We start from the raw sequence: 24,161 nt of genomic DNA on the forward strand, positions 1-24,161 counted from the left end.
CGGAAAAGGGTCGTGGTACTTGACTGCACCTCATTAAACTCCAAGTTTGTTACGGTTTACTTGAGATATAGGCTACCCGTATTGTTTATATAAATATATCTCTCTGTGTGTGTATATATATATATGGACGTCTAGTAGGAGAATGCCTATAAATAGAATATTATCTTGATACAGGATAGTAACAATCTGCACAGAAATGTTCTGTAAGTAGATGAAGCTAATAACTGCTCATCTGAAAAGGATGGTTTGGCTCTTTTAAAGTATAGGTAGAACTGACTTTTTTCCTGGCACTGAAAGGGACATTGCAAACAACACTTCCTGTGATTGGATGTGCTGATTGCACTTGTGTGTTTTTATAGCAGTATTGCTGTCTGTTGTACATAATCAACTTGTCAAAGGTGTCTGATATGTTTTTCCTGAAGCTACTTCCTGAATCTGTTTACTTGTATCTCTTACAAAATAGATACTACAGATTCAAGGACAATCTCTGGAGCAAGAGTTCTCTCTTCTGAGAGAAGAGCTGAGCCAGGCACAAAGGAAATTGCATGAAATGGAGGAAGCAAAGGCCAGTGAATATCAAGGAGAATCTGAAAAAATGGGGAAAACAGATGTTATTCCAAAACCACGTGACTCCCAGGAAGTCAGCAACCAGACAGAAAGAGCAGATGATGATGATGATTTTAAAATGCAACTAGAAAATCTTCAGAATGAGAGAGACTGGCTAAGAGAAACTCTACAGGAGACAATTAGCAAGGTAATAAAAGCAGTCTCCTTCCTGTAGAACAGCTTTAGTAGATTTCTGTCTTAGATTTTGGAAGTGTTCAGGTGCTAATGTACGTTAATTGTGTCCAAAGAACTTGGAAATGTAGGAGGAGTCGAGATGTACTTGTGAATCTCTTGGACAACATCAGGAGATGATTGTGGAGCTGAAAGGAAGTATTTCAGAGAAAGAAAATCAGCTCTTGAGGGCGCAAGAGGCATTGAAGGAAACATCTGAACTGCAGCAGAAGGTCAGAAGCATTTCTGTCAAGAAAACCAGAAGTTCTGTTGGGCTTGGCAGCCCATGTCTTCTGCAAACTTCAGTTTGTAGGGCTCCAGTAGATGTAATAAAGAATCCCATTATTTATAACTAAATATGTCTTGGTGCTGAATGACTGAATATTATTTGGAATCAACAATGCACTTTAACCTCTGTCCATTTTCCCAGTCTTAATTTTTTTACAGTGCAATAACGTAAATTAGCTGTGTAATTCTGAAGATCCTTGAGCAACTTTAGGACATCTTAGCTCATTCTTTAATTTATTACACTATTATAAATTTGTTCTCTACTTTTTGTTTTTGCGTCTGAAGCCAGTGGGGATTGTTGGTTTCATTTTTAACTCTCATTAATGTCTCCTGTCAGCTGTGGGTACAACAACTGAGGCATTTTTATGGATTTAGAATGTCTTGCATGTTTTTCCACGTTTACTTTTGTCTACCACTGAGACGGAAGCACTGACATTTGATTGGCTTTTAAGCAAAATTGGGGTGGTTTGGGGGGGGGTTGTTTGTTTGTGGTTTTTTGGTTTTTTTAACTTACTATAGCAGGAAACCATTGGGGATGTCTTCCTTAAAATAATCCTTTTATAACAACCCAAATGTACAGACAGTGCTTCTGAATAATGATCCAATACCACTCTTCCATCCAAACCTCATTGCTGAGAGAAGAAAATTTAGGAACTTAGAATGTTACTGGTTGTTTTTTCTCCAGATTACCAAATTATTTTTGCCCAGGGAACAGGTGATTATAAATACCAGTACTGGTTTTGATTTGTTCTTTGCAGCTCACTGAAATCACTGAAAACCTGACTTGTGTCTCAGCTGAGTATGGCAATCTCCTGGCAGAAAAAGCACAAACTGAAAGGGCAATGAATGAGCAAGTGTGTCAGCAGTTTGAGAGAATCACTTCACTTAACAAGAAGGAGGCGCTACAACAAATGGTAGAAACTTGTAAAGAAAGAGAAGAACATTTCTTAAAGATTCAGAGGCAGACAGATTTTGGAGGACAGCCTAACAAGTAAGGTGAAGAGTTTTGGTGTTTAATCACTATTTTGTATTCTGATGTTTTATTACTGATGTGCTAAACATTTGCACAAATATTTAATTTTTAATTCTCAGTGCATCATTTTTATGGTTGATAAACAAACATGAACATGGGCAAAGGATTTTGTCTAAGTTTCTTTACTGATATTTGGTAATAACATTCTCAGCTTGTCTCAGCTTTGTAACCCATTGGATTGGTCTGTCTTTGGAATGAATGGGAATTTATTATATGCGTGCATGTTTAATATAATAATCAGTACTTGAATATGTATTCCAACTTTTTGAAAAGTGCTGTGTAGACAGCATGAACTTAACTGGGTTTTGAATCCTTGGTGCTTTCCACAGTTTCTGAATACCAGACAATCTTTGAAAGTCTTGCACTTAGTTCTTGCCAACTCACTCTTTTTATAGTGTGAGCTTTTGAGCTTTTCACCTGTCACATTCTTCCTTTGTAGATCAAAGAGTATGTGAAAAATATGGCAGGTTAATTCGTGTTCTTATGGGTTATGGCATGTTAGAAATTATAAAAACCACTGTATATATGTTATATGAGAATACAAGTTTCAGTCTGCCTTGAAAATTCGCTGAGACAAAAAGCAGGCACCACCGTGGAATTTAACATTTAGAAAGGAGACAAAGGATTTACGGGAAAACCGGGCTGTCTCCTTGGCATCAGGAGAGGACACATTAAGATAAGCTATCAGTCTTCCCCTCCCTGGATGACAGAGCCGTCAGATCATTATCTTCAGCCATCGAAACACCCTCATCTGAGCACCGGAACACCCATTCATAAACTTTGGTGTCTATTTACTCACCAGAAAGTAGAAATTGACACCTTGCAGCAGAGGAGAAACTCTTTTCAGCTGAGCCGGAGACGACTATGAATTCGAATAACTAGCTTGGAAACAAAAGGACTATGAGGAAATTTTTGCCAGAGGCAGAATAAAGTGCATAAAAACTAAGCCCCGAACAAGGCCAATTCATGAACTCAGGGGGGACGGCAGGTGGCCAGATACTGCGTCCCAGTTCACCCTTTGACGATTCCCTGGGTCAATCGTCAAGTATCTCCGCTGTGGGTGGATTTGCCGAAATTCTGTAATTCGATCCTTTTTAATAAACCAAAAATTATAATTTTAGTTGGACTACTGTATTGGCATTTATAACAGAGTATAACTGAGGATTGCTTCAGTTTAGCAAGTATTACTCTTTAGTAGAGGAAATATGAAGATATCGTCCATTTTTTATGCTCATTTTCTATTTATTTTAATTTTCTTGTGCTATAGACATGGGTTGATTGCCTTTTTCTTTCATTCCTCTAGCTTTACAGAAGACCAGAGTTGACTGATGTAGACTTTTTGGGGTGTCATGCTATTCCTCTTCCTTGTAAATTTTTTTCTGTGTTATTAGAACACGAAAATTATTTTTAAACTTTTCTTTCAGCTAGTGTGAATTTTAGTAATCAAAATTTGTGATTTTTGTATTTGACACAACTGATTTGACTACTTCACAGGATATCACCGCGAGCCTAGCTAGATAAGGACACTCAGGAGACGGAGTGTAACCGAATTTCTTAGGGATCGTGGGCATAATGTGCTGTGGAATGAGATTTGAGCTATCCCAAACTGGGCCTCAGATTTGGGCCTGCTAGGCCTCAGCTTGTGGCCTGTGTAGAAATAGATAAGCTTGTGGCGCAGCTACAAATTGGGTTAAGGTATGGGTATCAATAGAATAGGGCAATTACTGCAAAGACACGGTAGCTGCCTTAAACTGTGATTGTTTACATATTTGTCCATGCTTCACTGCCAGTAGAAATGCACCTGTTATTGTAAACTATTCTTACTGTATGTAACCAGCCATTTCGTGAATAAAGAGGAGAACGTATGTTATAACCATATTGGTCGGACCTGCATTGCTCTGTCTGCAACCCCAAGATAGAGTCCCAGTCTTCAACAGAGGTCTGGGTTCAACAGAGCAGCAGGCAGGAGAGCTCACCCTTAGTTTATTCTTCCTATTATATACCTCTGGCAAGATGACCATGGATTGGAGGGTGGCATCCCCACCTCTCACCCACATTGGTCAAGGAGGCTGTCATTCAACCTCCCCTTCTCTTGGAGAAGGAATCCATAACAAGGGCAGTATTTACAAAACACGATCTTGTGTTTACATTTACGAGCATGAGACGCTGCACACTTCTACTTTAGTATGAACGCTCAGCAAACTAGGAAAACTCATGGCAACAACAGGATGTATAAAGACCACCCCCACTAAATTGTGATTTACATTTTTCTCCACTGTTCATTGTAGATTCAACAGTTAAGGGAGACACTAAATAGTGTATCGTGAGAAGAACCAGTTATTAGCTGAAAAAGCTAGTCACTCTTTACAACTTAAAGAACAAATCTCATGAGTTAATCGAGAAAAAGATGAGCTTCAAAAACTTCTTCAGGATGTCAGGTCTGAGCGGGACCAGCTCAAGACAGAATTGCAAAGAAATTCTGAAATGGTGAGTGTTGCAATTTGCATACCTGAGTTACTCATCATCTTGAATGGTACTTAAATATGTGTGCTTTTATTTTAGTGTGTTGAAACAAAGGCAAAACTGGAAGATGCTTTAGAACAACTGAAGCAGAGAAACCTGAATAATATGTCCATTCAGGTAAACCCAGTGGATATTGCAGAGCAGGTGGCTGACGACACCTTGAAAGAAAAAACCTTGAAAATTAAGGTAAGCTTATTTTTCTGCTTGTTTTAAGAATGCACATAGGAACTTAATGACACTTGTCATGGAACATAAGCCTTTTGTGCATTACGTATAAAATGGTTTGCATATCTTGCTAAGATGCTCCATACCATCAGTTGATTTGCTGTTGTTATTCAGTGATTGCACATCTCGTGTCAACTGAGAAGTTCAATTTAATGTTCACAGAACATCTCACTTGCTTTGATTACTGTCCAGCCACCTCAATGAAAATAACTAGTCATGTAGGATCATAGAATCATGTAGGTTGGAAAATACCTTTAGATTATAGATTTCAACCCTTAAACCAGCACTACCACGATCACAGCTAAACGCTGTCCCTAAGTGCCAGATGTACACATCTTTGAAATAGCTCCAGGGATGGTGATTCCACCACTTCTCTGCGCAGCCTGTTCAGTACATGACAGCCTTTTCAATTGAGAATTTTTTCCTACTAACCAGTCTAAACCTCTCCCTCTAATGAAAGTGCAACTTATCATGTGTTACTGAAGAGAAGAGACTGACCCCCCCCCCAGCTACACCCTCCTTTCAGGCAGTTGTCGAGCGGTAAGGTCTTCCCGCAGTCTCCTTTTCTCCAGGCTAAACACCCCCGGCTCCCTCAGCCGCTCCTCACAGGACCTGTGTTCCAGACCCTTCCCCAGCTCCATTGCGCTTCTCTGGACACACTCCAGCACCACACTGTTCTTGTAGTGAGGGGCCCAGAGCTGAACACAGGATTTGAGGTGTGGCCGTGCTAGTGTCGATCCCTTTCCTAGTCCTGCTGGCCACGCTATTCCTGACACAATCCAGGAAGCCATTGGCCTTCTTGGCTGCTGGGGCATACGCTGGCTCAGGTTCTACCAGCTGTTGACCAGCACCTCCACGTTCTTTCCTGCTGGGAAGCTTTCCAGACAATATTCCCTCAGCCTGTAGCACTGCATGGGAGGTGTTGTGACCCGGCAGTTCCCCTTGTTGAACCTCAAATAGAAGCACTTTGCCACTTTGGTTTTGTAAAATCCCCTCAGATCCTCCTGTCCATTATTCCCCATAAATTGGTGTCAAATAAATTAACTTCATTCAAGTGCTTCTGCCCTCAAAGTAGGAATTCCTCAGACCTTTTGTTAGTTAGCTATTCTGAGTATATGTCCACGTCATGTCCATATCGTGGTGTATGCTGGTTAGTTGACTTGGGCTTGTTGTGCTATAAAACTGTGTAAACTGATCACCAGCTAACTGCTTAATAAGGCCTGCCCTTTGCAATAAAGGGCTCTCCTTTGCGCTGCCTGGGGACTCTGCGTCACTCTCCATTGTCACATTTGGTGCCCAAACAACAAGATTATAAATTACAATGAAAAAGTAAATTACCACCAATAACAAAGCCCTGCAAACCCAAAACAGCAAAATGCCAAATTGCAATGAAGAAATAAACTACAACTCAACAAAACAAACTCTTAAGACCCTCAAACTACAAAGAGCAGAGCTCAAACCCTACTACAACATAGAACTTTCTTTACGAGCCACAATCCAGTGGAAAACAAAATACCAGCACAACTAATAAAGTTAAATCATAATGAATCAAGTTAACATCAGCTGATCCCTTTTAAGAGCACTTTCCCCTTCTGACTTATGTAAACGATAGGATCTGGTCTGCCTCTTCCCAGTGTTCCAGTGTTTTTACTGTGAGGTGAAGAGTTAAGAAAACTGGCGAATCTTGGTTCTTTCAGCTAAGAACCAATGATGGAGGGAGTATGTCAGGGGAGTTTTATACTTATTTTAAAATGTGTGACATAGACATAATTAGACATGATACTGGAGTTGCAGTTTACTGGGTCTTCAAGCCTGTTGCACTACTGAGCCTGCTCACTGCTTGTTCACACCTTCCTTTTCATGGCAGTGTGCTAGGAGTCACTTCATGAGCCCTTTGCTTCAAGAAAAGGAGAAGCAGAGAAACCCGGGAGTCCATCCTGACGGAAGGTCAGCTGGCCTTCTTGTGAACAAGCAATAATTTTTTTTCATGCCTGTTTTACAAGTCTTGATGTGGCTAGGCAATCTAAACCACAAAGACAAATTGAGCTTGTGAAATGACTTGCTGGAAAACTAAGGAATTATCTGAGTTTGTGTCTGGATTAGTGTTTTTGTTGTATCCCTGTGGCAAGTCAAAACTGAAGTCTTAATCATAATAACTTCCTTTTATAAAACCAGTACATACTGTAGAGGTTAATCCTGGAGTCAGGTAATTTATTTTATGTTTCTTTTTATAGCTAATCACACTTTTCCTTATTGTGAACAAATTAATTTGTTTCACTTGCATTTAGGAGCTTCTTGAGAAATTCACAAATATGGGGAAGAGATATGAGTCTCTCTACAGTGTCTCAAGCTAAAGAGTGAACTGAATAGTCAGAAAGCACTGATAGCTGTGTTACTGCCTCAGCTTACATTGGAGCAGAGTAAACAAGTCAAAACACTTCAAACTAAAAATGAGGAAATGAACACTCGCCTCCAGAAGTTATTGACCAAATTGAAGGTACCACCTTAAAATGTTGAATAAGTGGATGCTTCATATCTCTTGGATTTGGGTTTTGGGGTTTTTTAATAAGTTCTGAATGGTAACAGCTAGTATTTTATATACTCTAGCTTTGGGTTTTGAGAATCAATACATTGCAGAAAATGAGTTGATAGTAATTGCTTTACAATCTTAGAAAACTGGAACTACTTAGTTATGTAAATCAATCTTAGTTTTTAACTGTAGTTCAGCTGCTTTGCACAGAATTATGTCATTAATATTATTCCGTTTTAATTGGAAAATGAAGTTTTCTTTCTGTACTCTATAAATCAAATAATAGATGACTAAGTATGTATTTCTCTGTGAGGGAAAGAGACATACAAGATGGCTTGGAAATGCATGCTTACGCTGCAAAACTACCCAAGTAGTTTGATTTTACAGCCTTGCAGATCTTCCCCAGTTTGGAATCAGTTTCTCCATTGGACTAAAATTATCAGCAAAAATATTAGAGTAGTTGGGAAAGAATTCCTGTTAGCATATGCAGAAGTACAGTAAATGATAAAGTTTTTTTCTGTTTCTTTATTTACCATGAAATATTAAGGGCTGGGGTTTTTTTTGGTTGGAGCATGGAAACATGCACAGGCCTGGAGAGAGGGGTGAGGTTCTTGAGAGTCAGTCATGTCTATAAATATCCATGAACTTGGAAGTTGAACTAATGTTACAAAGAGCCTCATTTTATAACTTAGTGCGGCCATTTTAGGTTTAATTTTTTCCATAGATGGCTTTTAACTTTCATGGTTAAAGATGTTTAAGATTCAACTAGCAAGCTCTGCTAGAATAAAGTTTTAAGTCAGCATGGTGATATTATTCTCATAGATCATCTGCACCTTTCACAACTCCAAGAGAAAATAAATACAACAAAGAGCACCTTACTTTGTTTTTTGAAGTTTAGATTTGTGGAAGGCTCTCTAGAGCCTTTTAGACTCCTTGGCTTTTTTTGGAGTGTAGAAAAAATAGCATACTGGAAAAGTGCTGTTTCAGCCAAAAGGCTTACATGCCATTACTATAATGCTCTTGTGCACCTGACTTTCTTAGTCATGTGTTAGTTATCCTGGACATTTAGAGGCTCGGGGAGTAAATAGATTGGATTATAAAGTACTGTATTTTAGCTAGATGCAAGGTACCATTTAAAAACAGGTTCACTGATACATCCTGTGCTTCTGCAACAGCTTCTGTTCAGTTCTGTTTGCACAAAGAAAAGAGAATATCACACTACTGTTCGCAAGTATGAAATGGAATTGCTTGAGGAAAAGAGAAAACAGGATCACCTACAATCCCAGATTCAATGTCTCAGGAAGATTAATTTGAAGCAGAACGAAGTATCATCTCAAGAGTTAAACAGCAGTGAAGGGCTGCAGAGTTTCCACTTGGATGCAGAGGTAATATTTGGAAAAAAAATAGACATTAAGACCCATTCCAAGGCATGGGGTCATATGGTGGTGGAAATCTAATGGCATTGGGTTTATCTGTTAAAACTGCACTTAAGGGGAGTGAAGGAATGGAGTTATTTTTTTATGCTACTCAATCCATAATAAGAGGATTTTGCTTTGTAAAGCAGCTGAAAATAAAATTAATAGGTTAGAAAATAGCAGGAATGTTATTTACTTCTTTGCCCTCTACAATACATACTACCCAATACCAAGATGACTTGTTTTAAAACAATGGAATAAACTTTTGCTGATAAGGACTTTTTTTCCCCCTTTACATCTGCCCCAGGAATGTAACTGTCTTCTTGCTTTCCCAATAGGGTGTAATTTTAAGTCTAGCAAAACTCCTTTTGTATGATAATTAGATGCTAAAACAGACTTCCTCCTATACTGATAGCTGAGGGGACAGAAGGTATATTTAGACATGTGATAATCAAACCACTATTTAAATTTTAATTCCTTTTTTTTTAAGAGCATTCTCAGAGATGTATCAGAAATGGAACATGAACTTCTCTGCATAGAAGCAGAATTACAGCAGGAAGAAAGTGCTATAAAAGAAACAATACAGTTATGGGAAGCTTGTTCAGGAACTCACTGGGATGCATAGGAACTGAAAGAAGAACTAAAGAAAGATAATGAAAGACTCTTGCAAGTCTTTAAATTCTGGACTCCTAAAGTAAAGGTAAAATTAAATGTTATAGAATCAGAAATGTATTTTGTGTAAGCACTCTGCAAAATGCTTATGATTGAAAACAAAAGACAAAAAAAGGCTCTTAAATAATCATTTGTTTATTATCAGCACTTATTCATATTTTAACTGTAGAACACTGGAATACTTAAAAGATTTTTAAAGATTCCTCATGCATCCAAACTTGGAAACTTGCTTTCTAAAAGGCTTTCTAGATAATAAATGGGAGGGGGTGTGGAGTTGTTTATTTGGGGTTTTATTAGTCTGAATTCTGGAAAATGTTGCTTTTCTTGCCAAACTTTATCAAAACTACTATAGTCATTTTTAAAACTCAGTTAAATTTATATTTACACTCCTTTCTTTCTTATACTTACCTCTTGCCTCTTTTGGAAACCTGGACAGCATTTTTCAGGGTTTACTGCATCATGAACAGGATTTCATGAGATTTCATCTTTCTGATTAAATCTTAAGTTTAGCCTATTTTTACAAGTTTCTTTTGTAGTCAATTGTCACTCTTGACTTCTTTGGGATTTCACAGTGTTGGCAAGGTTTTTGGAAGAATTCCCTGATCCTAATATTATGTGGATCAAAGCTTTTAACAAACAAACAAAAATCTAGCAAACATTGTCATTTCCTGATAATCGCAAAGTTTTTATTTATCTGACATGTTAAACATGTGGGTTTCTAGAATAGTCCAATGTGTAGGTTTAGTTTCCTTTAGTCAGTGTAAAAATTCTAGTAAAAAAATCTGTGAATAGTTATGGTTTTCTGTGGCTGACATTCAAGAAGTCTTCCCAATATAGTTCTTTTGTTTCTCTAATACTAGAGTTTGAGTTGTGCCGAAATACTGGTAAACCTGCAATAAACTATCATCTCCTCTTGTGCCCCTTCCTGCATGCCTCTCTTCTGGAAATGAAACTGTTCTTTTGAGTGATAATGGTACCATTTCTGACAGCAAGCATTTTAAAATGGGGTACTGAAACAAGAATGTGAAAATAATACAGGCTAAGGTACTTTGTGTTTCTTCACTTGCCATATTTCTAGCAGATTAAAAAACTATTAAAATTATTCTGTATGATGCTACTGATTTTCAGATACTTCTTGAACTTTCTTCAGAGCTGGATGCCAGAACTGCCAATTATAGTAAAAAGGCTGATGTTGAATTAAAACAGAGAAAAGAGAAAAATGAAGAGTTGCTTCAGGATCTAAACACTCTAAAAGAAAAACTGGCCCCTGGTGGCTCTGCCAGTCTGGCATTAGAAGAAGAAAATTATAGTCTTCATAATAAATTAAAGCCTGCAGAACAAGATAAAAAGGTAAACAACACTTGCTTCTAAGGAAAACTTCTTTGATGCTTGCTTTCTAAGGGAGAGTACTTCAAACTGAAAATAAGGATTGATGGCAACTGTAAATCTGTGCACCACAATACAAATAGAGTACACTTTATTTCAGTAGCTCTTTTATTTCCAAAGTGGAATTTTGAGCTCTTGCCTGTAGCATGACTATTTTAATTGCCTGATTTCTGTACACAAATAGATTTTAGTTTAGAAATTTATATGAAATTTTTTTATTTGCTTTTGAAATATTGACTTTAATAGGGTGATACTCTTGATGCTTCCTGTAAGTATATGGTATTCACTGTGTCAGAAATTAAGCTGGAGAAAAATTCTCTATTTAATCCCAGGTATTGACAACTCATTTTCTCTCTCCTATTTTTTTGTCACAGTTACCCTTCTTCAAAGCACTTTTTCTTTTATTAGACTTGACTGTTCTAGACTATTAAAAGGTGACACAAAACAGTGACCGGGATATGAAGAGTTGCCATAGAGCCTGTAGTGTTGGATTTTTTTTGTGTGGTTTGGATTCTAGCCAGTTTTTGCCAAGAATATGACCATGTGCTGTTACTGTTAGTACCTTTTGACATAACTGCTCATAACTGATTTATTAATTGATATGTCTCAATAGGCTATGGAAGTAAAAATTCAGAAGTTAAAAAATGTAATAAATGAAGTAGGAGAAAGTGTCAAAGAGAAAGATGACAGGATAAGCAAGTTACAAACACAGATAAGAATAAGAAGAGAGACAAGTGAGTTCACCCAACTGCAAGCCAAACTGAATGAGATGGATGATTGCCTCAGGACTGCCTTAACAGAGAAGCAGAGTCTTCAGGTATGAGCAAAATACTTCACTCTTCTCTTTCTTCTCTGATGAAAGACACAAAGCATGCTTGACAACAGTAGTCAGTGAAACTTAGTTCTCCCTAGGCAAGGTATTTGTTTTGTATGGCATTCCTAGAGTAAAACACTCCACGTACCTGTTTAGCAGGCAGTTTCCCGTTCTACCAGTGCAACCTTCAGTGGCAACATTTAGAATCCATATTACGACACTAGAAACTAAACATTTCACTTGTATGTGATGCATTTCTGAAACATTTTTTAAACATTTTAAAACTTTAAACTGAAGCATGAGGTATTTAATCAATGTGATATATTTGCATGCTACTTTAAAATTCCCAGATTTATATCTGCACAGAAGTCAGCAAAACTTGCTAAAATATGATTGCATGTAATACACAGAGTAGGACACCAACTGCTGCCATAGTGCTAGTTGGTAATGTGAGCCACCTGAGTGAAAAATAACTTCCCACTCCTGGTCTTGTCCTGCAAAATCTAGTCATAGGAAAGATACAAGGGAAACAACCCTTAATTTCATTGCTAAGCAACAAGCCCTTATTTGTAGATAAAAGTGCTGAGCTGTACAAAGAAGAAATTGACCATCTCAAAACACAATTGGTAAAATGTGATCTGGAAAGAATGAAACAATCCAACTCCTTTGAAGTGAAGTAAGTTCAAATTTTATCTTCTTACAATTCTCACTACTTTATTCTTAGCTTCTACTTCCCTCTTTATTTTTCCCTCATAATAAGAAGTAAGCATTCAGTTTGAGGTGTTGTAAGTTTTTATGGTAGTTAGAGAAAGTAAAATCTATATGCACCTTGGGTTGCTTACAAAACTTCTTCCCTATACACCCACCAAAATTTCTTAACCAATCATGTTCAGCCATAAATTAATGCTCTGCTCTGACAAAAGAAGGCAAGTGGAAAGCAATAATTGAAGCCTTCTCTATTTCACTAGAGAGAAGGGATACACCAAAAATAATTAGTCCAACTTTTGGGTGCACTTCACCTAAAATCTTTGTGCACTTTACCTAAAAGCTAACTGACAGCCAGGTTTATGAAGTTTTTCTTTTAAAACATGGGTGTGTCTTGTATTTGATAGCTCATTGGAATACAGCTGAGACTGTAATAACTATTAAACTGAGGTTTTATGATTTTTTTCCCATCTCTCCCTGCCTCATATAGACTTGCTAATTATAAAGCCCTTGCAGAACACCGAGAACAACAGTTAAAGCTAAAAGAACTGAGAAGAACACACCAAGAGCAAGATGTTACTGGTAAATTCAAGATAAATAGAAGGGACTCTCATGTTAAACATTGAGTTTTGAGGTTATATGGGTAAAGACTAGACTGAGATGCAGGCCTTGTACTCAAAGGGTATGAGAAGATTTTGGTGCACTGGAAGATGGGATGGAAAGTAGATTACATTAGCTGCATATGAACTGCATTAGAATCACAGTAGTTCTTGTGTTTTCTTCCAGCCACATTTCCCCTTCTGGAGGGATAAGCAGTGGTGGTAGCTCATGTTGCCACTTTTTCCTTGACATAGGAATACCTAGTTCTTATCAAAGCTATGACATACCTGGAACAATAACTATTTTACCTCTAAATGGCCCAGTGAAGAATGTCATGTTTCTTAATATCTTCTTGGCAGTGTGAATACTCGGAGGTGTATTTTGTGTAGAGAGAAAGAGTAACTGTTGTAATGGCACTTGTAACCCAGTGAGGTTTCACATTTAAGACCACAAAAAGGAATAGGATAAAAAATGTATTGGCTTGGTTTTGAACACTCTCCAAATAATGCACGCACACGTATGTATAAGTGTCTTTTCTAGTGCTGAAAAAAGCAGATCCTCAGCAATCTCAAATACCCCTTACTTGTGGTGGTGGCAGTGGTATTGTGCAGAGCACACAAATACTTGTTCTAAAATCTGAACAAGCTAAGCTGCAGAAAGAACTTGCAGCTGAAGAAACAAAATGACCTACTGAGGTAAGTGGACAGCTGACTAGCAACATGTCAAATCATTTGTTAAATTTATGTACATCATTCGTATTTCTTTCTGGGAGACCTATGGAAAAGAGTAACCACTGATTTTAGATGTCACATCATAAATTTTTATTTAAAGCTAGTTTTATGGCTTAAAAAGTCACAAAGGCCTTTTGAACTTTAAATTGCTTGCTTTCTTAAGAATCTTAAATGCTGGAAGATACGCTTGAATTGTATATTGGAAGGAATTTCAGCTTAAAAAAAATCCTCTGAAACCAAGATACACAGCTATTGTATTGCCATGTGTATATGTCATTTGAAAATACAGGAACTGTCTGTTCTTCAGGATTTTTTCCTTAAAGAAACTGCTTTAAACTTTTCTTAATTGAATGCTGGGGTTCTTTTCTTTGCAGTGATGAACTTGAACTAAAAGAGGAACTCAGGAAATGGAAAGAAAGAGCACTAAAATGGAGAGAACGATCCTTAAGAGAAACTACTCGAGAGACAGTACCAAAGTCTCCTAAGAAGGCAGTGTCATATTTCTTTAAAGAGCAAATGCCTTCACCCTCCAAGGAAACTGTTTCTCAGGAATTGTGACTCAGGACTTACCAAAACCTCTGCCTCTGACTTGTCCAACAAATTTCTTTGATAATTCCAACTTGGGTGTGCTAACAGGTACGTAACATAGTAGTAGTGTCCTATAAGATTTGAAGATGCAAAATGTAAGGGATGGCCTGAGATATGAGACTTGCATGATAACAGTTTTCCTGAGTGGTTTGTCATCTGACTGTTGAAAAGCTGACCGTCTGAGCTGTGATGCTTCTGTATGCTCTACAGAATCGAAATACCAAAATGAATCCTTCACCCACTTTTTTTTTTCCTTTTCTGCAGTGGAAGTATTGATGAGTGACTTTTAAAAGTGAATCAGCAAAATATTGTCACTAGATAGCTGGTGCTCTAAAATGTTTTGCTTTTTAACTTTACATTGGTTAAGCACAAATTTCTGGTAAAACTATATAAAGTTAACTGCTGGTTAACTTTTTTCTGAAGTTTTTCAAGATGGTAGACTTTAGCTTTTGATGTTGCATCTGCTACTCTGCCTGGCTCCAGCTGCAATAATAGCTGTTTTGATGATAACTTCTGTTCCTCAGCCTCACTTCAGATTTCTTATATCTAGCCTGCTGACTTTTAATGACCTTCTGCCCTCATGTTTCTCACAGCTTTCAGAAGGCCCCAGCAGGCATGTTGAAGAGTAGCCAGTTTTTGAGGTATTAGTAGCAGACTTCCAGAAAGAACATGACTCATTGCTGGCTTTGTGATGGCCAACTTGGTAATAGCACAGCTTTCCTCACAACACAAAGCTCCTCAGAGGGAAGCTTTCAGAGCTGATGTACAAAACACTAATCAAGGTTAAATCACTGTATTCCTGCTGCTTGTCTAACTGAGAAAGGCTTTAATGTTCTTGTCTTATGTACAGATACACGACCTGCAGGCACAGAGTCCACAGAAGAACATCTTAAGTGCTTGTTTGGGACTTCAGACAAAGATAAAGCCCCTGACTGTAGGACCCAGTAAAGATGTTCTTTTGTAAGCTGCCCTTAACGTGGCTACAGCCAGGATCTGCATATACAAAAGAAAATTGCTTCAGGTTAAAAACCATCAGACTCTTCCATCTTTGCTATCTTGAAGTTTCTGCTTCCCACAACTGGGAAAGCTGGAATATGAGGACAAAAATGGAAAACCAGACATTGCCCCACAACCTGCTAATCTGCTGATGTTCTACTTTGGGGTTTTGATGTAGATTTTTTTGATGGCAAAGAGAAGCTAATGTACTGAAGAAAAAAAATGGAAAAAGGAATAGATCACAAATTAATTTACTGTTAAACTTCTCAAACTTTACATTCTGTTATTCCTAAAACAGCCCTTTTCTGGGGTGTTAGTATTTTTATCTTCAGAGTGCTGTTGACTTGGCAAGAAATATTATTTTTATTTCTTAGTATGTGGTTTTTATACCACGCTTTCTTTAAGCCAACAGAAACTGCATTTTCACCACAATCTTGACCTCTTTGGACACTGAAACTGAAGTTACTGATCTTCTGTTTGTAGAGCACACAATCAAGGGTTCCTCTTAAACTCCTTAAAAGTTTCTGCAGATCACCCAATTATGGTACCGTGAGTAACTTTGAATTTTGCATAATTTTTCAATATACCTGTCTGAAGTTGTGTATGGTTTTGTTTTTCTCCCGGTAGCTTCGGTCGGTCTCGGCTGCCTTGGTTGTTCCTGGCTAGGGGTGCACCTACGTACCCCCCTGCCCAAGCAACTCTGGCAAAGCTCCCAGACACAGGCAACACTTAGCAAGCTTAGTTACAGTGATATTCAGCTCTTAGCAGTGATCAGCTCTTTTGCAGTGATTCTCAGCTCATAAGCTTGCTAAGGTGCCTTGGCAGACACAGGGAGAGAGAGGAGAAGCGCCGTATGGAGTTCCACAGATGAATCTTTATTAGCTTCTTCTGTGAAGGGTTCCAGGGACAGCTCTTCTACTGAGCTGGGGGAAAAGTGGGGTTTTTATAGGGTACCGAGGTTTTGAAAAGGTGTCCAATAGTATGAGTCGGGGTAGAAAGTGACCTATTGTCTTACAGGGAGATAGGAGAGGGTCCAAGCACGGGAGAAGGGTTATTTTGGCCTAGTCACCATGACTAGGCATTTCTGCCCTTAGGCGACTGACCACCAGAGAGGCCTACCAGGCCTCACGGCTGCAACAATTCCACTTTCTGTATTTAATAAAAAAGCGTTCCCTATAGTTCTTTTAAAGCAATAGGCAAGGCATGAGAACATAACTAATACAGTGACAATTACAATGAAAATCCACAGAATTCCCTTAACAAGAGATGCAACCCATCCTGTTAATCCCCATTGACCAAAAAGGTCATTGACACAGTCTGGGTTCTTTTCTATTTTTAAGTCCTTCACAAGTTCTCTCAGTTTTTGGATGTTTGCGTGGATGGATTCTGAGCGTGACGAGAGATTGAAGCAGCACATCCCTTCGAAGTCTTGGCATCCGTGTCCGTGGGCGAGCAGCAAGAAGTCAATAGCTGCACGGTTCTGGAGAGACGCATGTCTTGTGGTTTCCTCATCTTTTAAAAGATCGCTCAGGGCAGCAGATGTTGCGTTGCCTTGCTTACTAAGCCAGCACTCTAGGTGATTTATTTCACCAAGGGCCTTAGCTGCAGCTACCCACGGTAAGAACAGGGAGACAGCAATTCTTTTTGTTTATTCCAATTGTATAATTTGGGATCACAGTTTTCGTCAAATTCCGTATAGGATCTTTTGTGGCGATTTGCTTCGCTTTCTTTTTTCCAATTATGTAACAAGGTAATATTTGGTGTGAGGGTAGAAAGTCTCCCAAGGCTACAGGGACCTCCCTGAAGGCGTGAGGGGATCCCAGCCCATACTCGGTCACCACAGATGAGAAACGTTCCTTTGTGTAGTACTTTGGGATGGAGAGAGGATACAGATATCACACGAGTGGTGTAATTGCACCGATCCGGATAGTTATAGGCTTTGTTAATGGGTGATATGTCTTTTCTGTATGTGGTTTTTAACTGGTTAATTTCTGGCCCATTATTCCTTGGGCGTCTATAGTAAAATTTGACACAGTATGTTGCTTTGGTGGACCCCAGCTAGTCCAATTCTTGGGGTTCCTCTAGGGCATTAGGTAACATTTTTGTCCAATCATCCCAAGTATCTACTGCATTGGGTCTCTTACCTGTGGTGTGGAGGAGCTCTGAGTTATAGACGGGCCAGTCATCTGCTACGAAAGGAATCCCTACTAGACATGTGGAAAGCCGGTTATCAACACTGCCCATGGATAAGCACATGTTATCCTGTTTCAATGTTTTTGCTAAGGTTACCCAAACATTATGGCCAGGCTGTGGGCTAATCCAGCCGCAGGCATACGGTACGGTGAAGAGTATCCAAGCAGAAGTGAGGAGAGCACCAGTTTTCATCTCTGGACAGGGATAAGGCTTCTGATAGGGAATATAAACAAAATTTGTTATCTTTCATGATGGGAGGAGAGGGTTAGGGTTTTTTCCCCTCATTCTTTTTCTCTGTTCCTTCCCTCCTCCCCCCCCTTTTTTTTTTTTTTTTTTTTTTTTATATAATCAAGGGATGGGTAAGTGGGTGTGAGGTTAGGGGTTTTTGGTAAGAGTTGAGAAAGGGAATAATAGGAGTTTTTAGGGTAAAAAAATTTTTGAAAAAGATAATAACATGTAATTCAGAGGACAAGTTTGTGTTCAAGCTATGTCTGGCTTATAGCTTGACTGATGCAGCAGAATGTTATTCATCTTTTCTGTTTCTTCTGCTGTCGTGTGATGGGTCGGTTTTTTCTTTGGTACGTGGATATTCGGCGACGCCTTCGTCTCCAGGCAGAACTTGTCTGGTTTTGAGGCGGTCTTGTATTCAGCTCAGAGGAACTCTTGTCAGTGTCTGACTGAGTAGTGTTTGTAATGCCTAGGTATGGCTTTATGTGTTTTCCTGGGTATCATCTTGGGCCAGATGGTAGTGAAACACACGCATATCCTCTCCTCCAAGTAATTAACTGGAAAGGCCCAGAAATTTGATGAGTCTCTGGGTCCTTCACTAGCACAGGTGTTTTCTCAGCAAGCTTTGCTTGGGTGGTATTTGCAAAGTGGCGAAGTACTTGGGGGTCAGGATCCGATGTTGTACCATTTAGGAAGTTGATGACGTAGAGACCCTTGCAGAGTCTTTCAACTGGAGATATGATTTTTGTTTCACTTCGCTGCTGATTGAGGACTCTTGTGAGGGTTTGATGTGTTCTCTCTATGATGGATTGTCCTGTGGGGTTTGCAGGTATGCCTTTCTTGTGTTCTATTCCCCAGTCACTGAAGAATTCTTTTAACTTACGAGAGGCATAGGCAGGTCCATTATCTGTTTTGATCTGTTTTGGTACTCCCAGGGTAGCAAAGGCAAGGAGGAAGTGCTTTATGGCATGCTGTGTAGTTTCTCCTGGATGAGATGATGCAAACACTGCTCCAGAAAATGTGTCAACCGATACGTGCACATACTTTGACCTTCCAAAAGGTGGGAAGTGAGTGACATCTGTCTGCCACAGCTGGCAGCTGTTAAGTCCTTGGGGATTGACTCCTGTCCCCACAGATGGTATCTGGTAGCTTTGGCAGTTCGGGCACGTGGCAACAATAGCTTTTGCTTGATCTTTTGAGGGCTTGAACATTCTAATAAGGGCAGCTGCATTTTGGTGATAAAATGCATGACAAGTTTGCCTGGGCAAAGATGTCAGGGATGTTAGCAGTCTCTAGTGCCATGGCCAGTGCATCTGCTCTCCTGTTCCCTTCTGCGATGATACCTGGGAGGTCAGTGTGTGACCTCACATGCATTACATCGTAAGGTTGTTTTCTGTGGGAGATTAAACGTATTAATGCAGAAATCAATTGGTGTAACTTTGGATTGGAAACGTGTCATGGGTTAGCACTGGCCAGATGTTAGTGCACCCATGAATATATGTTTTTTTCTCTAACAACTCCTGTGGGATGTGATCAGGAACAGAGCAGAGCAGGCTTAAATCTTGAAAACAAAAAAAACCCACCAAAACTTTATTAATTACATAAGAACAGGGACAGAAATACTCTTAAACACACACAGAGACAGAAATAAAAACTTCTTAGAACATTTCTTCTCCCAGTTTCTACCTCCCCACCCATCACTCTTCACAGACCAACCCCTGGGTTTTAGATCAAACAATCACCACTCAAAAACAAACTAATCTTCAATTCAGCAAGGGAGAGAGGAGTCTCTCTCGCACCACAGACTGTTCCTCGGAAAACACGGGTCCACCCCTTATGTGTTTCCATGTCACCCATAGCACCGCCCGGAGAAGTCTGCTAAGGTGACACTCTCTTTTTCCTATGTCCAGCGCTCTCACCGCTGTCTCATAGGCCAAAACTACATACAGGGCTTTTTAAGGATGCTGCATGCCGAGCTCTCCCCTTTTCACCCAGGGGCCGGGGTTCCAGGAGCAGGTCTGCCCTGAGGGCAGAGGGCACCACCTCACCCTCCCCCTCTCTTCTCTGCTCGTTCCAACTCTTCTAAGTGCCAGTCACTGTAGCAAAAGCAAGGGGCAGCTGCATCCACCCAGAAATGCAGTTTATGTTCAAAAGAGACTCAAGTTCAGTCCATGGCTGACATTATGCAAGAAAAGTCCAGCTCCAAGGCTACTCCTCTCATTCTTCCATCGAGTTCCTTCCAATCATGCTTTATCATCTCGGTCCCAGGCCGCTTCCCTCTCTCCGAAAACCACCAGTCATGAGAATCAATGTCTAAGAAAAGTTTCTTTCTGCCAAGCAAGGGTTAACAGTTTCTTCTCGGCAGGGTGCCGCAGGCTCAAGGCACTCCCAGGCTCCGCAAACCCCCACGTGGTTGGGCACTTTCTCCCGGAGTTTGGGGGGGGGGGAGGGGGTGAGCACACACAGCAGGCACTTCCACAGTTTTCCACCCCTCCATCCTGGACGGGGCAGCTCAGTTCCAGTCCTGTCCCTTCTCTTCTCCCCCCCCCCCGGGGGCTCCGGCTTACCTGAGCCCGACCACGTGTTTCCCCTCCCCCACCCAGCCTCATGGCCGGGCAGGGGAAGGAGACTGGAGACGTCTCTCTGCTGACACCCGGATCCGAAAAGAGGCCGAGCCCCTCAGACTCCTGCTTTTAACTCTTTGTGTCTTCAGAGGCGTGTCCAAACCTCCGAGTGACCAACCCAGGTGCCAGCAGAAAAGCTGATCACTGATTGGACTGCCCACATCTCCCTGGAAAATTTCACCTCCCCCCCAACCACGACAAAACGTCTTTGAGAAGGGCTTGTTCTGCCCTCATAGCTATACCTGCAACATATGAAGAGTCTGTAATGAGATTAAAAGGTTCGTCTTTGAATTTCTCAAAGGCTCTGACAACAGCTGCTAACTCTGCAATCTGTGGAGATCCCTCCACAATTTGGACATCAGATTCCCATTTTTGGGTCTTAGGGTCTTTCCATGTCATTACAGACTTGTGGGATGACCCCGAGCTGTCTGTAAAGACTGTTAGAGCTTTGAGAGGTGTTCTACTCTGTACTAATTTTGGTGTCAGATTAAAGGTTGTATTAAAAAGTTTATGTTTTGGGGTATGGATGGAAATTTGGCCTGTATAGCTATCTAGGGTGTACTGCAGATTTTCATTGGTCTGAAGCAAATGCTCCAGGTCTCCGCTGGTTAATGGCAAGTATATGCATGTGAATTCACACCCTGCGAGAGAACGGAGGTGAGTTCTGGCCTTTTTTATTAGATGTGCCATGATTTCTTGGAAGGTGGTAATTATCTTTGTAGGTTGGTTGTTTGTAAAGATCCATTCACTTATCAATAAAGGGTCTCGAAGCTGAGTATCCCATTGGAAAATCAGTCCATGGAACCGGGGTGCTTTTCCCAGGATGACAAACTGGAAAGGCAGGCTAGGCTCGAAGCGATGGGCTTGGTGTGAAGATAGGGCTTCTTGGACTTTGGTGATGGCATCTCGGGCTTCTGTTGTGAGAGTGCGTGGAGAGTCCAGGTCTCCGTTGCCACGGAGAAGGTTGAACAGAGGAGCGAGGTCCTCTGTTGTAATTCCTAGCAGAGGACGTACCCAGTTGATGGATCCGCACAGACTATGTAAGTCTCTCAGAGTTTCTGGGTCATCTCGGATGACGAGCTGCTGGGGTACGATGGTCCTTTCCCGGATCTGGAATCCCAGATAAGTCCATGGGTTGGTGTACTGTATTTTGTCTTCACAAATCTCGAACCCTGCTTTTTCTATGGTTTCAATAGTCTTTGTAACTCCTTTGTCTAGGTAGGCTTTGTCTGATGCACAGATCAGGATGTCATCCATATAGTGGTAGATGATTGCATCTGGAAATAGGCTCCGAACGGGAGACAAAACACGAGCAACATACCATTGGCATATGGTAGGGGAGACCTTGAGACCTTGGGGAAGAAAAAGCCAATGATATCTTTTGAGTGGAGCCTCTCTGTTAAGAGAGGGGACAGAAAAAGCAAACCTTGGAGCGTCCTGGGGGTGCAGCGGGATGCTGAAGAAAAAGTCTTTAATATCTATGATGGCAAGTGTCCAGTCTCGAGGCAGCATCGATGGTGAAGGCAGTCCAGGCTGAAGGGGGCCCATGTCCTCAATTACCTCATTGATTTTACGCAGGTCCTGGAGGAGCCTCCACCTGTCTGTTCCAGGCTTTTGCAGTACAAAGACCGGGGAGTTCCAAGGGCTGGTGGTCTCGACGATGTGACCTTTGGCAAGCTGTTCTTCTACAAGTGCTTGTAGTGCGCGCAGTTTTACTTTAGGGAGGGGCCACTGTTCGATCCAGATCGGGGTTTGGCATTTCCAGGTGAGCTGAGGGGTATCTGGTAGTGCGCGCTCCTCAGTGGCCCCAGTTAGAAATCCCGACTGGGAATTTGTAAGGAAGCTCCCCATTGGGATAGAACATCCCTTCCCCAAAGGGTGATGGGAGCCCTTACCACAAATGGGCAGATAGTTGCCAACTTGCCTTCAGGCCCTTCGATGAGCACGTTGTGCTTGCTTCGCATGGACATTGTGGCTCCACTGATCCCTGAAATCATACCTGGTACTGGTTCTAGTTCCCAGTTAGTTGGCCATTCTGAGCGTGCAACGAGGCTTACGTCCGCGCCGGAGTCCAGAAGTCCCAGTCGGTGGATCTTCTCACCTTTTCAGGATAGGCGACACTCGATGGTAGGTCTATTAGATCCCAAAACTTGTGCCCACACTGCTATAGGGTTGAGAGGAAGCTGTTCCTTGTGATTTTTTGGGAGTAGAAAGGCTTGTGCAATTGGAGTTCCCTTTAAAAGAAAAAATGGTAAGTCTGTGCAGCACAGCTGGACCAAGATTTCTTGACCCGGGTGCACGGTTTGTACTGCTGGAAAAACAAAAATTTCATCCGGCCCATTAACGGTATTACCTATAATTAAAATGTCAAAAGGACCTCCTTTTGGCCCTTACTTGCCAGTGGGGACACGATAAACATCCCTCTTTTTTAAGTCAATGGATAAAGCAGTTACCAGCTGGCGCCGGGTTCCCATCTGTATTGCTCTGTATTTTGGATCCCCTTCATGTGACGTGGCATCTCCTGGAATGATGTATGGTTGGGTCTGCATGGCTTTTGATTTGTTGTCTTGGCGTGGAGCCTGACCACGCTCTGCTGGTAGTTTCCCGAACGCTGCTGGAAGCGCTGCCGATTTTGGGGTCTTTGGTAGGTGTTAAGGGGAATTTGGATAGGTGACCTATCTGGACAGTCCTTTATAAAATGTCCAAAGTCTCCACAGTGAAAGCAGCGGGTCTGGTCTTTGGAAGTCACTACTGCAAATGCACCACAAACTCCTTCTGCAATACCCTTAGCAACTGCTTGGGCTACTGTGTTTTCAGTGGAGAGGTGACGTGTACAGCTTTCCACCATTTGTTCTATGGTAGGTTCTGTATCCAAGGGTAAGGCTCTCAGAATAGTTTTACATTGTTCGTTAGCATTGCTCATGGCAAGTTTGCATAACAGTTCTTTTCTTGCCTCTATGCTCTCTATCTGTTTATCCAGAGCATCTTTAATTCTGTCCACAAATTTTATAAAGCTTTCATCTACTCCTTGTTTAATATTAGAGAAGTGTAGGGTAGGGATAGAGTCATCTGGGGTCAGAAGTAAGGAAGTCTTAGCTGCAATAGCCAGGTCTTGTATTGCTGCCTCAGACAAAGTTTTAGCTTGATCTGAGGGTTTCTGCAAATTGCCTTCTCCAGCCAGCTGTTCAACTGAAAAATGTTGCCTATTAGGATCTTTAGCGTATGTGTCTGATAATGTTTTTAATTGTTTTTTCCAATGCCTTTCCCATAGCATATATTCTGCCGGGGATAGGAGGCAGTGGGCAATATTCTTAACATCGTGGGGTATTAAAACATTTGCTGAGAAGATAGCTTCTAGGAAATTTTTAAAAATATGTGAACTTCTGCCATGTTCTTTGGCCACTTTTCAAAGTTCTATGAGGTCTTTGTATTAGGTTCCCACATAATTTTAGTGGAGGCACCACCTCTTTTTCCCTTTATATAAGTTACAGGGAAGGCAGAAATTTTCTGAGCCAACTCCCAGTCACCTGCGTGAGTGGCTTCCATTTTAATTAAAGCCCATGGGTCAATGTCATCTGCATCAGAACTGAGCTCAGTATCACTACTGTCCTCAGACGAGGAGTGCTTTTTCTGGTGTTTTGGAGTGGCATTTTGCAGGGGTGTGGGGTGCTGTAGAGAGGGTTGCAAGACCTGGCTACGGGAGGCGCAGCTGGGACAGGGTTGAGAGGCCTGTAAAAGCGTTATGCTACCATGGGGTGTCTCAGAAGTACCATGAGGGTTTTGTGGCTGCAGGGTTTGGGGATAAGATAGCGACGGGAGGGTGGGATTGCATG

The 24,161-nt window shown here is 40.9% G+C and overlaps 1 pseudogene; it reads left to right on the top strand.

The window, feature by feature from the left end:
- LOC134565274 (centromere-associated protein E-like) overlaps nucleotides 1–15,235 on the top strand; it is a 50,594-nt pseudogene extending 35,359 nt beyond the window's left edge.
- Nucleotides 15,236–24,161: the final 8,926 nt, after the last annotated feature.

This window comes from Prinia subflava, assembly GCF_021018805.1.
Source record: "Prinia subflava isolate CZ2003 ecotype Zambia chromosome W unlocalized genomic scaffold, Cam_Psub_1.2 scaffold_51_NEW, whole genome shotgun sequence".
NCBI classification, from domain to species: Eukaryota; Metazoa; Chordata; class Aves; order Passeriformes; family Cisticolidae; genus Prinia; species Prinia subflava.